At 46.6% G+C, this 14,191-nt stretch overlaps 2 protein-coding genes across 14 annotated transcripts in view; one reads left to right on the forward strand and one right to left on the reverse strand.

Annotated features, from left to right (window-relative positions):
• LOC117354716 (zinc finger protein 721-like) overlaps positions 1-14,191 on the reverse strand; it is a 375,536-nt gene that overhangs the window by 324,338 nt on the left and 37,007 nt on the right. The gene's annotated exons all lie outside the window — the stretch shown is intronic.
• Positions 1-14,191, forward strand: part of LOC117354719 (zinc finger protein 11-like) — a 103,095-nt gene that overhangs the window by 84,388 nt on the left and 4,516 nt on the right. The gene's annotated exons all lie outside the window — the stretch shown is intronic.

The following is a 14,191-nucleotide window of genomic DNA, read 5'->3' on the forward strand; positions in this document are numbered from 1 at the left end:
GAGCATTTAGACGCGTTTATGGTGAGAGCAGGAGACTTTGAACAGATTTTCTGCTATTCCCCTTATTAAAATCCTTACTCGAGCAAGCTCCTATGCCCTGGGCTGCTAGAACATGGTCTTCCACTCAGCATGTAATCTTTGAGGTTTCAAGCTGTGATCCAGAGCTCAGGGTGAGCATGGGGCAAAGAATCTGATGTGGTCATTGGAAGGGGATGAGGAACCAGTCCTGGAAAACAGGAATGTGCCTGCAGCCAGGGTGAGCAGAGATCCAAGTCACAAGTTTAAGATGAGTTAAACCTTCTTGTAGAGGAGAGAGAGAAGGGATAATCAGTAAAGAGACCGGTGAGCCAAACCTGCATCGAACAGCAGCTGGCTAGGGAGTGGAGAGAAATAGAAGGCAGAACAGGCTGAAAAGATTGAGACAGTTGAGCAGGGCCCTGCCCCCAAAAAGAGAGGGGGAAGAAGAAATTTGGGGGAATGGAGTACTTTGTAGAGGAGAAGAGAAGGGCCGGTTGGAGAAAAGTGCTCTGAGAGAAAGTATGAAGAGAGAGGGGAGGATCCTCGCGATTGAGATGTCCACATTAGCTGCCCTGCTCTTGACATTGACATACAGGTTGGTCATTTCACTACCAGATGAGGGGAAAATTTGATTTGTGATGTTGGGGTTGAGCACTGGAAGAGGCTGCTATCTTGCAATGAATAGAAATGACCTCACACCGACAACCCAATTGCTGTAAGATATATCTATGTTTAATCGTAACAAGAGTCAGCTTAGAAAAATAAATTGGTCCCGACCGTTGGGTCAAACGGAGGAATGAGAAATCGAGTGCCTGTGCTCATCCTGTCCCTTCTAACCTAATTCCCAATGTAACTGTAACTAAAATCATCACGTAACTTGGTGTCAAATACGACTTCCCTATTATCCCCTGGCAGTGTGTGTGCAAGTACTAAGGGTCAATGAGCCTTTGAGCCCCTTCCTGACTATGGGCTTTTCCTCCAGGAACTTGTCCAAAACCTACGTTATCCGCTCTTACCACATCCTCTGGCAAAGCTTTCCAGAGCTTAACTATTCTCTGAGTGTGAAAAAATTTCCTCCAATTGGTTTTAAGAGTATTTCCCTGTAACTTCATCGAGTGTCCCCTAGTCTGACTGAGTGAAAAATTGATCCACTTGTACCGGTTCTACTCCACTCAGGATTTTGTAGACTTCAATCATATCTCCACTCAGCCATCTCTTTTCCAAGCTGAAGAGCCTAACCGTTTAGTCTTTCCTCATATGAGAGGACTTCCATCCCTTTATCATCTTGGTCGCTCTTCTTGAACCTTTTCTAGCACCACTATATCTTTTCTTCAGATTAAGAGACCAGAATTGAACCCAATACTCCATACGATGGTCGCACCATGGAGTGATACATAGGGCATTATGACATTCTTAGTCTTGTTAACCATCCCTTTTTTAATAATGCCTAGCATCCTATTTGCTTTTTCTGGCTGCTGCCCACACATTGGGCAGAAAGATTTCATCATATTGTCTACGATGACACCCAGATCCTTTTCTTGGGTGCTAATCCCCAAGGTGGATCCTAGCATCCGATACACTGTGCTTCAGGTTTTTCTTCCCAATGTGCATCACTTAGCATTTGTCTATATTAAATTTCATCTGCCACTTGGACACCCCAGTCTTCCCATTTCCTAAGGTCGCCTGCAATTTTTTCACAATCCACATGTGTTTTAACAACTTTGAACAGTTTAGTGTCATCTGAAAATTTAATCACCTCACTCATCGTTCCAATTTTCAGATCATTTATGAATAAGTTAAATAGCACCGGTCCCAGTACAGACCCCTATGGCACTCCACTGTTTACTCTCCTCCATTGAGAAAAATGACCATTTAACCCTACACAACTGAACTTTGCTACTTATTTCATGACGTTAATTTTCTCAGGAGCCTCTCATGACGAACTTTATCAAAAGTTTTCTGAAAATCTAGATACTGACTCACCTTTATCCACATGTTTATTCACACCTTCAAAGAAGTCAAGCAAATTTGTGAGACAGGATCTCCCTCGGCTGAACCCATGCTGACTCTGTCTCATTAAATCATGTTTACCTACGTATTCCACAATTTTATTTTTTATAATTGTTTCCATCTTTTTGTCCGGCTTCGAAGTGAGGCTTACCGGTCTGTAATTTCCCAGATCTCTCCTGGAGCCCTTTTTAAAAATTGGCATAACATTGACCACCTTCCAATCTCCAGGTACTACAGACAATTTTAGCGGCAGGTTACAGATCACTAACAGCAGGTCATTGAGTTCTTTTAATACCCTGGAATGTATTCCATCCGGTCCTGGTGATTTATCACTTTTTAACTTGGTCGATTTGGCTTAGTACATCTTTCAGATTCACAGAGATTTCTTTCAGTTCCTCCACATCATCACTTGAAAATCATTTCCGGATCAGGTAGATCTCTTACATCTTCCCTAAAGACCGAAGCAAAGAATTCCGCTATGGCCTTATCCTTCCTGAGCGCCCCTTTCACTCCTTGATCATCCAACGGTCCCACAGATTCCCTCACAGGTTTTCTGCTTCTGATGTACCTAAAAAAATTGCTTTGAGTTTTTGCCTCTTTTGCAAGTTTCTCTTCATATTCTTTTCTTAGCTTTGCATTTAACATGTTTTTTCTTATTTTCTTCATTCGGATCCTTTTTTCCATTCTTTAAAGGATTTTTTTTTGGGCTCTAACAGCCTCTTTACGTGCCTTCCTTTTGCATGGAACTCTGCGGTCTGTGATTCTGGCGGTTCAGCCGGGGGAGTTTCTGGCCTCTCTAGATCTGATGGAGGCCTATTTACACATTCCTATTCGGGCCTTCCATCATCGCTTCCTGCACTTCGCAATCTTGGGACAACACTATTGGTTTTATCCACTTCCCTTTGGTCTGGCCATGGCTCCATGGACGTTCACCAAGGTCACGGTGGTTGTCGTGGCGGCATTGCGAAAAGAGGGCGCAGTGTTCGATGGTGGCTCCAGACCTCCCATCAGTCTGAAGCAGCTGCAGTGGACGGTGCTGCTCATGGATTCCAGTCGGTTGGATATAGGTCACTCAGCTCAGGGCACCTGGTCCACAGAGGAGGCTTCTTGGTCGATCAATGTCTTAGAGACCAGAGCCATCCATCTGGCGCTGTTTGCCTTCCAGTCCTTTCTGATGGGTAAGTCAATCAGGGCCCTTTTGGTCAGTGCCATGGCGATGGTCTATGTCAATCATCAGGGGGGCACCAGGAGCACTTTGGTGGTACAGGAGGCGGCTCTACTCATGGTCAGGACATCTCAGCCTCCCACATAGCCAGAATGAAGAATGTTCAAGCAGACTTCCTAAGTCGTCATGTGCTATATCCTGGAGAGTGGTGTCTAAGCCCCGTGACTTTTCAGTTGATAGTGCAGTCTTGGGGGTCAGCTCCTCATGGACCTGAATGTCAATGCCAAAACACCTCGCTTCTTCTATCGTTGCAGAGATGGTCAGGCTGTTGTATGTGTTCCCTCCGTGGCCATTATTGGGCAGAGTTCTCCGCATAGTTCGACATCCAGGCCTTGTGGTTCTGGTGGCTCCGGATTGGCTCAGGCGACCGTGGTACACAGATCTGGTGATGGATCCTCTTCCTCTGCCTCTCTTGGCCGACCTTCTCACTCAGGGTCCCATTCCAATGTTTGATCCTGGTCCCTTCTATCTTATGGCTTGACTCTTGAAAGGGATAGCCTAGGTAAGAAGGGGTATTCAGATAAAGTGATAACTCTCTTGGGGGTCCTAGAGGCTTTCTACCTCTCGGGCTTATAGAAACATAGAAGATGACGGCAGAAAAGTGCCATAGCCCATCAAGTCTGCCCACACTCTATTAACCCTCCCAAACTTACCCTCCATTGGGATCACTCACAGGTGGCATCACTTCTACACTACCCTCGTAGAGATCCGACGTGGGCATCCCATTTCTTCTTAAAATCTTGTATGCTGCTGGCCACGATCACCTGCTCCAGGAGTTCGTTCCAATGGTCCACCACTCTTTCTGTGAAAAAGTACGTCCTGGTATCCCCATGAAATTTCCAGCCCCTGATTTTCAGCTTATGTCTCTTGTGGCTGAGGGACCTTTAAGAAGGAACATGTCGTCTTCCTCATCTATGCGACCAGTGATTGTACTTAAATGTCTCAAATCATGTCTCCCTCTCCCTGCACTCTTCAAGAGAGTATAGCCGCAATTTGTGCAGCCTTTCCACGTATGAGAAATCTTTTAGCCCCAAAATCATCCTGGTGGCCATGCGCCTGAGCCAACTCAACTCTCAGCACATCTTTGCGGTAGTGTGGCCTCCAGACATTGCACACAGTACTCCATATGAGGTCTCAACCATGGTTCTGTACAACGGGCATTATGACCTCACGGCTTCCGGCTAACAAAGCTCTACGGATACAACCCAGAATTTGTCTAGCCTTGGATGAAGCCCTTTTCCACCTGAATGGCTGTTTGCATGTCTTCACTAATGATCACCCCTAAATCCAAGGCCTCGCATTCAGTGTGTATGTTCTGCTTGGATTATTGTTGCCAAGGTGCATGATTTTGCACTTTTTCGCGTTTGAAGCCCTAGCTGCCAGGTCGTGGACCAATGTTCCAGTAAAGCAGGTCATGCTTCATGCTGTCGGACAAATCATTTTTACTTACAGTATTGCATAATTTGGCATCGTCTGCGGATAATGGTATTTTACCATGAAGCCCCTCTGCGTCAGGTCTCCTATGAATATGTTGAAAAGGATCAGACCCAGGACCAAGCCCTGCAGCACTCCACTGGTCACCCTCGATGTTTTAGAGAGGGTACCGTTAACCAGCACCCTCTGAAGTCTACCACTCAGCCAGTCGTTGATCCATGCAAGTTAATGTTTCAACCTTATCCCATTGATTTCATTTTGTTCCAATAATCTACGGTGGGGGACGCTGTCAAAAGCTTTACTGAAGTCTAGGTACAACGACGTCCAGGGACTCTCCCTGGTCCAGCTTTCTAGAAACCCAGTCGAGATAGCTGATGAGATTGGATTGGCATGACCATGAAACCATGTTGGTGGGGAATTGTGTAGATTCTCCTCGTTTCAGGATAGTGTCTAATTTGCGTTTGATTAATGTTTCCATGAGCTTGCTTACAATCGCAAGTGAGACTCACTGGTCTGTAATTTGCAGCCTCTGCCTGCAACCCTTTTTTGTGCAGAGGAAAGACGTTAGCTGTTTTCCAGTCCAAAGGGACTTTTCCCGTACTCAGGGAGAGGTTGAAGAGTGTGGCTAACGGTTGCGCTATGACATCACACAGCCCTCTAAGCACCCTGGGGTGCAGATTGTCTGGTCCCATAGCTTTGTTCACCTTGAGTTTTGATAGCTCGCCGTAGACATCACTGGGTGTAAACTCGTGGTTCTGAAACGGGTTTCCCGAGTTATGCTTCTTCTGCAACTGTGGATCGGATACCGGCACCTCGCAGGTGAAGACCGAGCAGAAGTACTCATTTAGTAGTTTGGCATTATCTGTGTCTGATTCTGCATAATTCCCGTCAGGTTTTCTAAGGCGTACTATTCCATCCGTGTTTCTTTTTCTGTCACTAATATACCTGAAGAAAGATTTGTCCCCCTTTTTGACGTTCTTTGCTAAGTTTTCTTCTTCTCGAAGCTTGGCCTCCTTGACTGCCAGTTTGACAGCTGCTGACATGGTCATATATTTTATTCCAGCCTCTTTTTCTTCTGAGCGTTTGTAGGAAATGAATGCTCGCTTCTTGTCTTTGACGAGATCTGATATCTCTGCGGTGAACCATTGAGGTCTCTTATTTCTTCGCCGTTTACCTACCGATTTTATGTAGTGGTTTGTTGCTGTGTGTAGGGTAGATTTCAAGGTTGACCACATAGCCTCCACATCATTTGTCGCCGCCTGGTGTTGCAGTGCCTGACGGACAAAATTTCCCATGCGTTTAAAGTCCGTTTAAAGTTGAGTACTTTTTTTTGTCGTGCTTGATCTAGAGAAACCCTTTTTGAGGTTGAACATATCATGTTGTGGTCGCTGGAGGCTAGCCTATCGCCCACCGAGACCTCCGAGACGCTTTCTCCATTGGAGAGTACCAGATCGAGTATCACCTGAGCCCTAGTAGGCTCCAACACCAACTGCTTGAGTCGTGCTCCCCTAATGGAGGACAATAGCCTTCTGCTGCTGCTGGTAGATGCTGAAAGTGCGTTCCAATCTGCATCTAGCATATTGAAATCCCCTAGCAGTACCGTATCCCCCCTTAAGGTGATATTCTCAATGTCATTGATTAATGCAGTGTCCTTGTCTTCCTGCTGTCTTGGAGGTCTGTATATTACATCAAGGTACAGACATTTTTCGTTGCCTCTGGCCAGGTTGACCCAGAGGGATTCACCAGTGTACTTGACATCTGTGATTCTCATAGTTTTGATTCCTACTCTGGTGTATAGTGCCACCCCTCCCCCTACCTGCCCCACTCTGTCTTGACGAAGCAAGTTGTAACCCGGTATAGCCATATCCCACCCATGAGAGTCCGTAAACCAGGTCTCAGAAATTGCTACTACATCCAGGTTAGCAGTCATTATTTCAGTCTTTAATTCTAGAATTTTATTGCCCAGATTGCGTGCATTAACATACATAGCCCTCCATACCCTGTTACTGCTAGGCTCCCGAGGAGAGTTTCCCATCTGAACTGATGTGGCACCTAAAGAATCGTTTGCAAGGTGAGTACTTACCTCGGGCACAGAAGTGGAGAAGCGGCTCCCCTCCTCCGGATGGTTGCTTACCATACTGGTACCCTCCCCCAACCTAACTAGTTTAAAGCCCTGTGAAGCAGTCGGGCCAATCGGCATCCGAAGACGTTCTTACCTCTACTGGTTAGATGGAGTCCGTCTGGTCCCTGAAGTGCCTCTCTGTGGTCTAGGAATCCAAAGTTCATCTCCCTGCACCAGCTGCGTAGCCATTCGTTGTTTCTCTGGATACGCTCATCCCTGGTTCTTCCTTTGCCTCTAACTGGGAGGATCGAGGAGAAGACCACCTGAGCTCCCGCATGCTTCAGCTTCTCATCCAGTGCTCCGAAGTCTCTAGGTATATTCTCCGGGGTGTTCTTGGCAGTGTCGTTTGTTCCGATGTGATGAGAAGCATAGGAAGTGGTCCTGGGGCAGTGAGAAGTCTATCTAGACAGGCGGTAACATCATGAATTCTGGCTCCAGGCAGGCAGCAAACCTCCCTTGACTGCATATCCGGTCTGCAGATTGATCCCTCGGTGCCCATCAGCATGGAATCTCCAATGACCACTACTCTTTGCCTCATCAGAGGGAGTCGATCAGCCGTTACTGTGGGTTGGACCTCATCCTTCTCCTCGTCGGCAGTCTCTTCCTGTAGGATCTGGAATCTGTTCTTCAGGGTGAGATGAGGGGTTGATGTAAAGCTGCCCTGTAGGTGAAAAAAAGAAGAAGGTGAAGAAATTGAAATAAGGGGGGGGGGTCTCCCTGTGCTTACCTGTGGAGGAGGTAACCAGCTGTCAGGAATCGGTGTCCTCAGTCATTTCCTGTACTCCAAGTGTTGGTTTTGAAGCTAAAGGGTTTGGGTTTGGTGTCTATTTGAGGAGTGGTATGCTGCATGTGGAATAGAGAGCTGCACGGGAATGGGAACGATGGGAATCCCGCGGGTTCCCCTCATGCTCTCGGGGATCCCGTGGGGTTCAATACGAGGCTCATCTGATTTTCCTACCTGCCCTGCTGCGAGGCTCATCTTCCATTTCCTGTCTGCCCTGCTTCAGCACACATAGCCCTCCTTTCCTCCAACGTCAGCGCTGACATCGGGAAGACTTCCGGTCGGCTGTGTGTGGCAGGGCAGGTAGGGAAAAGGCAGTGGCGTACCAAAGGAGGGGGCAGTCCGTCCCGGGTGCAACCATGGGGGTGGGAGTGTGCACAGCCGGTCAGGTCCCCTTACCTTTGTGGCGCTTCCCCCGACCGACTAACAACAGGCCCGGCCGACAAACCTCCCTGTCCTGTAGCCGCGAATCTAAATTACCTTCTTACAGCAGCTTCAATACTCCAGCTGCTTTAAGAAGGTAATTTAGATTCACGGCTACAGGGCAGGGAGGTTTGTCGGACCGGGCCTGTTCTGTTGTCGGTCGGGTGGGGAAGGGGCAGGGAGGGAGGAAAGGGAGTGGAGTGGAGAAAGGGTGGAGTGGAGAAGAAAAGATGTTTAAGGGAAATGGGTCAAACTGAGGGGGGAGAAGGACGCTGAAAGCACTGGGGAAGACAAAGGGGTGGAGAAGGACGCTGAAAGGACATGGGGAATACGGGAGGGGGAGAAGGACGCTGAAAGCACATGGGGAAGACAGAGGGGGAGAAGGACGCTGAAAGGACATGGGGAAGACGGGAGGTGGGGAGAAGGACGCTGAAAGCACATGGGGAAGACAGGGGGGAGAAGGACGCTGAAAGGACATGGGAAGACAGAGGGGGGGAGAAAGATACTGACAGGACATAGGGAAAACGGGAGGGGGAGAAGGACGCTGAAAGAACATGGGGAAGACAGGGGGGGAGAAGGATGCTGAAAGGACATGGGGAAGACAGAGGGGGGAGAAAGACGCTGAAAGGACATGCGGAAGACAGAAGGGAGAGAAGGACACTGAAAACACATGTGGATGTGGAAGACAGAGGGGGGGGAGAAGGATGCTGACAGGACATGGGGAAGATAGGGGGGAGAAGGACGCTGAAAGGAAATGGGGAAGAGAGAGTGGGGAGAAAACGCTGGCAGGGAAGAAGACAGAGATGCCAGACTATGGGGGAAGCGGAGGGAAGAAGATGGGTGCCAGACCAATTTGGAAGGGGGGGAGAAGGGAGAGACACAGTAACAGAGCAAATGGAAGATGCAGAGAGAAGAGAGGATGGAAGGAATTGAATGAGAACATGAGGAAAGCAGAAACCAGGCAACAAAAGTAGGAAACATTAGTTGTGTTGATAAAAATTTATAAACATTAAAGGCTCTGGTAGAAACCTGTTTACAAAGTATGTATTCTTCCCAATTAATATTTCCAAATTAATAAAGTCTTTTTGCTTATTTTTAAATGGGTTTCTACCAGAGCCTTTTATTCAGTAGCATAATTAACTGAAATAACTAATTCTAGGGACGGGTGGGGACGTAGGGGATTCCTCATGGGGACGGGCGGGGACGGAGGGATTCCTCGCAGGGATGGGTGGGAGTCCTCTCGGGGATGAGTGGGACTTTGGCGGGGATGGGTGGGATTTCTGTCCCCACGCAACTCTCTAGTGTGGAATGGTCTCTTTTCATGCTTCCCTGCCTAACATCTTAGAGTTCTTGCAGGATGGCCTGGACAGGGGACTGGCTTGGTCTTCTTTCTGGGTTCAGCTTGTGGCCCTGTCAGCCTTTCGTGTGTTGTTGAAAGGTCAGCGTTTGACTGATATTCCCGATGTGATTCGCTTCTTGCAGGCAGCCAAATTGCTCAAGCCTCCCTTTACGACCCTCTGTTTCATCTTTGGATCTGAATCTGATTCCGTCAGTTCTGGTGCGCCCATCAACAATAAATGAAGAAAACACAAATTTATCTGAAAAAGAAAACTCATACAAAACAGAGGACAAAATCAAATCAAGTTATATTTGAATTACCAGACCTCAAATTACCCAAGGCACTACTAAATTGAATTTTCGTGCCCTTACTGGGGTAGTATATTCATCATCGGTCATTGGTAAAGTGACTTATGCTGTGCAAAATTATTTAAATATCAATTTTTTAATAAATATACATATAAAAGTGCTTTAAGTGCTTGAAAAAGGGCACAAAAGTTAAGTGCTCCCCTTTTTCATGCACCTTATGCACTTAAAGCACTTTTATATGTACAATTCTCCCTCCGGATTCGTGGGTGATAGGGGCAGAGCTGGACCGCGAATGGTGAAATACCGCGAATATCTTCTGGTCTGGCTCTGACCCATCCCCGCCTCCCTCCTGCCTTCCCCCCGGCATCCCGGCCTTACCCGGTGGTCTAGCGGGCTTTCAGGGCAGGAGCGATCTTCCTACGCTCCTGCCCCGTGCAGATCGCCAATAGGAAATAGCTGCCGTGAGTTCCCGTAGTCTCTCGTGACTACAACAGGAACTCCCCACAGCCATTTCCTATTGACGATCTACACAGGACAGGAGTGTAGGAAGATCGCTTCTGCCCTGAAAGCCCACTAGACCACCAGGTAAGGCCGGGACGCCGGGGGGAAGGCTAAACTATGGCGGTTTTGGGTTTTTTTTCCCCCTCCCCAAAAAATCACAAATATGTGGAATCGCGATTGCCGAAACCGCGAATGGGGAGGGGGAAGTTGTATATTTATTAAAAAATTGATATTTAAATAATTTTGCACAGCAGAAGTCACTTTACCAATGACTGTTGATGAATATACTACCCCAGTAAGGACACGAAAATTCAATTTAGTAGTGCCTTGGGTAATTTGAGGTCTGGTAATTCAAATATAATTTGATTTGATTTTGTCCTTTGTTTTGTATGAGTTCTGGTGCGCCCAGCTTTTGAACCGTTGGGCGACTGTTCTTTGAAGGACCTTACTCTTAAAGCGGTCTTCTTGGTGGCCATTACTTCTGCTAGACGTGTTTCTGAGCTGCAGGCTTTCTCCTATAGATCTCCCTTCCTGGAGTTTTCTAGAGAGCGGGTTGTATTACGGCCTTTTCCTTCCTTTCTGCCAAAGGTAGTTTCTCCTTTTCATGTCAATCAGTCAGTGGTCCTCCCGGTGTTGGGTAAAGCAGTTGCGCAAGTTGAATGTCTATCGGGTCCTTCGCTCTTATGTGCAGAGGACCTAGGAGATCAGGAAATCAGATCATATCTTTGTCCTTCTAGAGGGTCCTTGTAAGGGGGTTGGCGTTTCCAAGGCTACCATTGCGCGATGGATCAAGGAGATTATTGCTTCCGCATATCTTCTTCAGAAAAAGCGTGTTCCTGAATTTCTCAAGGCTCATTCCACTCGGGGTCAAGCAGCTTCTTCGGTGGAATCATCTTTTGTGCCTCCTGTTGATATTTGTAAGGCTGCAGTTTGGTCTTCCTTGCATTCCTTTGTCAGACATTGCCGTGAGGATGTTCAAGCGCGTCGAGATGCGGAATTTGGTGAGCGCATTCTGGTGTTGGCCCTTCAGGGGTTCCACCCTTGATGGGTACTGCTTTGGTATGTCCCATCTGTGAAGATTAACTATATCGGCCTATCAGGCGACACAGAAGGAGAAATTAGGTTCTTACCTGCTAATCTTCTTTCTGTTAGCCTGTAGAATGGTATAGTGTCTTTCTGTGGTGATTGCGGGTTTTGCTCGCATGCAGATTTTGCTTTTCTGCGGGATCTAGTATTTTTCTAGGGCTGGGCAGATATAAGAACAGCGGCTATGGCTTATGAGTTTGTTGTTTTTGTTCTTCTCCTGTTCAGAGTATTGTTCATGTTCTCAGTTAAATTTTACTAGGTTCTGCTTGGCTATTCGGCAGACTAGAGGGGAAGGGGGGAGCCTTACCTAATATACAAGTTTTGGTCTCAGTCTCCACCTGCTGGTCACAGTGAGATATAACCCATTTGTAAGGACTATACCGATCTACATGCTAACAGAAAGAAAATATAGAAACATAGAAAATGAAGGAAGAAAAGGGCCACGCCCACCAAGTCTACTCACTATAATAATAATAATAATTTATTGTTTATATACCGCCAAAGCCAAGGTAGTTCGAGGCGGTTTACAATAAAGAAGAGCTGGACATACAGCGAAAAAGAAATAATGAAGTCTTTAAGTACATGGCTGTTTGTATAGAGTAAGGTAATGACCCACCTCCCTAATTTCTTCCATGAGGAGATCCCACATGCTGATCCCATTTTTTTTTTTTTTAATCTGGCACACTGCTGGCCTCAATTACCTGCAGTGGAAGATCATTCCAATGATCAACCATCCTTTCGGTGAAGAAATACTTCCTGGTGTCGCTATGAAATTTCCCACCCCTGATTTTCAATGGATGCCCTCTTGTTGCTGTGGGTCCTTTAAGAAAAAAGATATCTTCTTCTACCTCGATACGGCCTGTGACATATTTGAACGTCTCAATCATGTCTCCCCTCTCTCTGCGTTCCTCGAGTGAGTATAGCTGCAACTTACCCAGCCGTTCCTCATACGGGAGATCCTTGAGTCCTGAGACCATCCTGGTGGCCGTTCGCTGAACCGACTCAACTCAACTCATCTTTTTGATAATGTGGCCTCCAGAATTGTAGACAATATTCCAACTGAGGTCTCACCATGGATGTGTACAACGGCATTATAACTTCGGGCTTTCGGCTGACGAAACTTCTTCGGATACAACCCATCATTTGTCTAGCCTTGGATGAAGCTTTCTCCACTTGATTGGCAGTCTTCATGTCTTCACTAATGATCACTCCCAAGTCTCGTTCTGCTGCAGTCCTTGCTAAGGTCTCACCATTTAGGGTATAAGTTCTGCATGGATTTCTGCTGCCAAGGTGCATGACCTTACACTTTTTGGCATTGAAACTTAGTTGCCAAGTCATGGACCAATGTTCCAGTAAGAGTCATACTGTCGGGCACAGTGCTTTTGCCTACTATGTTGTATAGTTTGGCATCTTGGGCGACTAATGTAATTTTACCTCGAAGCCCCTGAACCAGGTCCCTTACGAAGATGTTAAATAGGATCGGACCCAAGACCGAGCCCTGTGGCACTCCACTGATCACCTCCGACGTTTCAGAGAGGGTACTATTCACCACCACCCTCTGAAGTATACCTCTAAGCCAGTCTTTAACCCATGCAGTTAATGTTTCACCTAATCCCATCGAAATCATCTTGCTCAATAATCTGCGGTGTGGGACGCTATCAAAAGCTTTACTGAAGTCCAAGTACATGATGTCCAGGGACTCCCCCATATCCAGCTTTTTTGTTACCCAGTCAAAGAAGCTGATCAGATTGGATTGGCAGGACCTTCCATTTGTAAATCCATGTTGATGGGGATCTCGTAGATTCTCATCGTTCAGGATCGTATCTAATTTGTGTTTGATTAGTGTTTCCATAAGTTTACTCACTATCAATGTGAGACTTAACGGTCTGTAATTCGCAGCCTCCGTCCTGCATTCCTTTTTGTGGAGTGGAATGACGTTAGCTGTTTTCCAGTCCAACGGGACTCTTGCTGTACTTAGGGAAAGATTGAAGAGCGCGGATAACGGTTCTGCCAGGACATCACTCAACTCCCTAAGCACCCTGGGGTGTAGTTTGTCTGATCCCATGGCTTTGTTCACTTTGAGTCTGGATAGTTCATAGTTGACGCTGCTGGGCGTAAACTCGAAATTTCGAAACGGGTCTTCTAAGCTTTCCCTTGTCTGCAACTGTGGACCGGATCCCGGCGCCTCGCAGGTAAAGACTGAACAGAAGTATTCATTTAGTAGTTTGGCTTTATCGGAGTCCGATTCTACATAATTCCCATCTGATTTCCTAAGGCGTACTATCCCATCTGTGTTTCTTTTTCTGTCACTAATATACCTGAAGAAGAATTTATCCCCCTTCTTAATGTTCTTTGCTAGATTCTCTTTTATTCAGAGTTTGGCCTCTCTGACTGCTGTTTTGACAGCTTTAGACTTGGCCAGATAGTCTTCCTTAGTCTCTCATTTTCCTGATTGTTTGCAGGAGATAAAAGCTCTTTTCTTCTTTTTTACGAGGTCTGAGATCTCCGCAGAGAACCACTGAGATTTATTGTTTCTCCGCCGTTTACTAACTGTTTTTATATAGAGGTTGGTAGCTTCGTGTAGAGTAGATTTCAGGGTTGACCACATTACCTCTAAATTATCTGTTGCGGCTTGGTTTTGCAGCGCCCGATAGACAAAATCTATCTTAAAGTTGAGGACCTTTATGGATGTGTTTGATCTAGTGAAACCTTTCCTGAGGTTGAACCATATCATGTTGTTGTCATTGGAGGCCAACGTATCGCCTACCGAAACCTCTGTGACACTTTCTCCATTGGTGAGTACCAGGTCCAGTATCGCCTGATCCCTAGTGGGCTCCAATACCATTTGTTTGAGTTGTGCTCCCTTTATGGAGGTTGGTAGCCTTCTGGTCATAGCGGAAAGTTTGTTCCAATCTGCATCAGGCATATTGAAGTCCCCTAACAA

The sequence above is a fragment of the Geotrypetes seraphini genome, chromosome 2, assembly GCF_902459505.1.
Source record: "Geotrypetes seraphini chromosome 2, aGeoSer1.1, whole genome shotgun sequence".
Classification (NCBI taxonomy): Eukaryota; Metazoa; Chordata; class Amphibia; order Gymnophiona; family Dermophiidae; genus Geotrypetes; species Geotrypetes seraphini.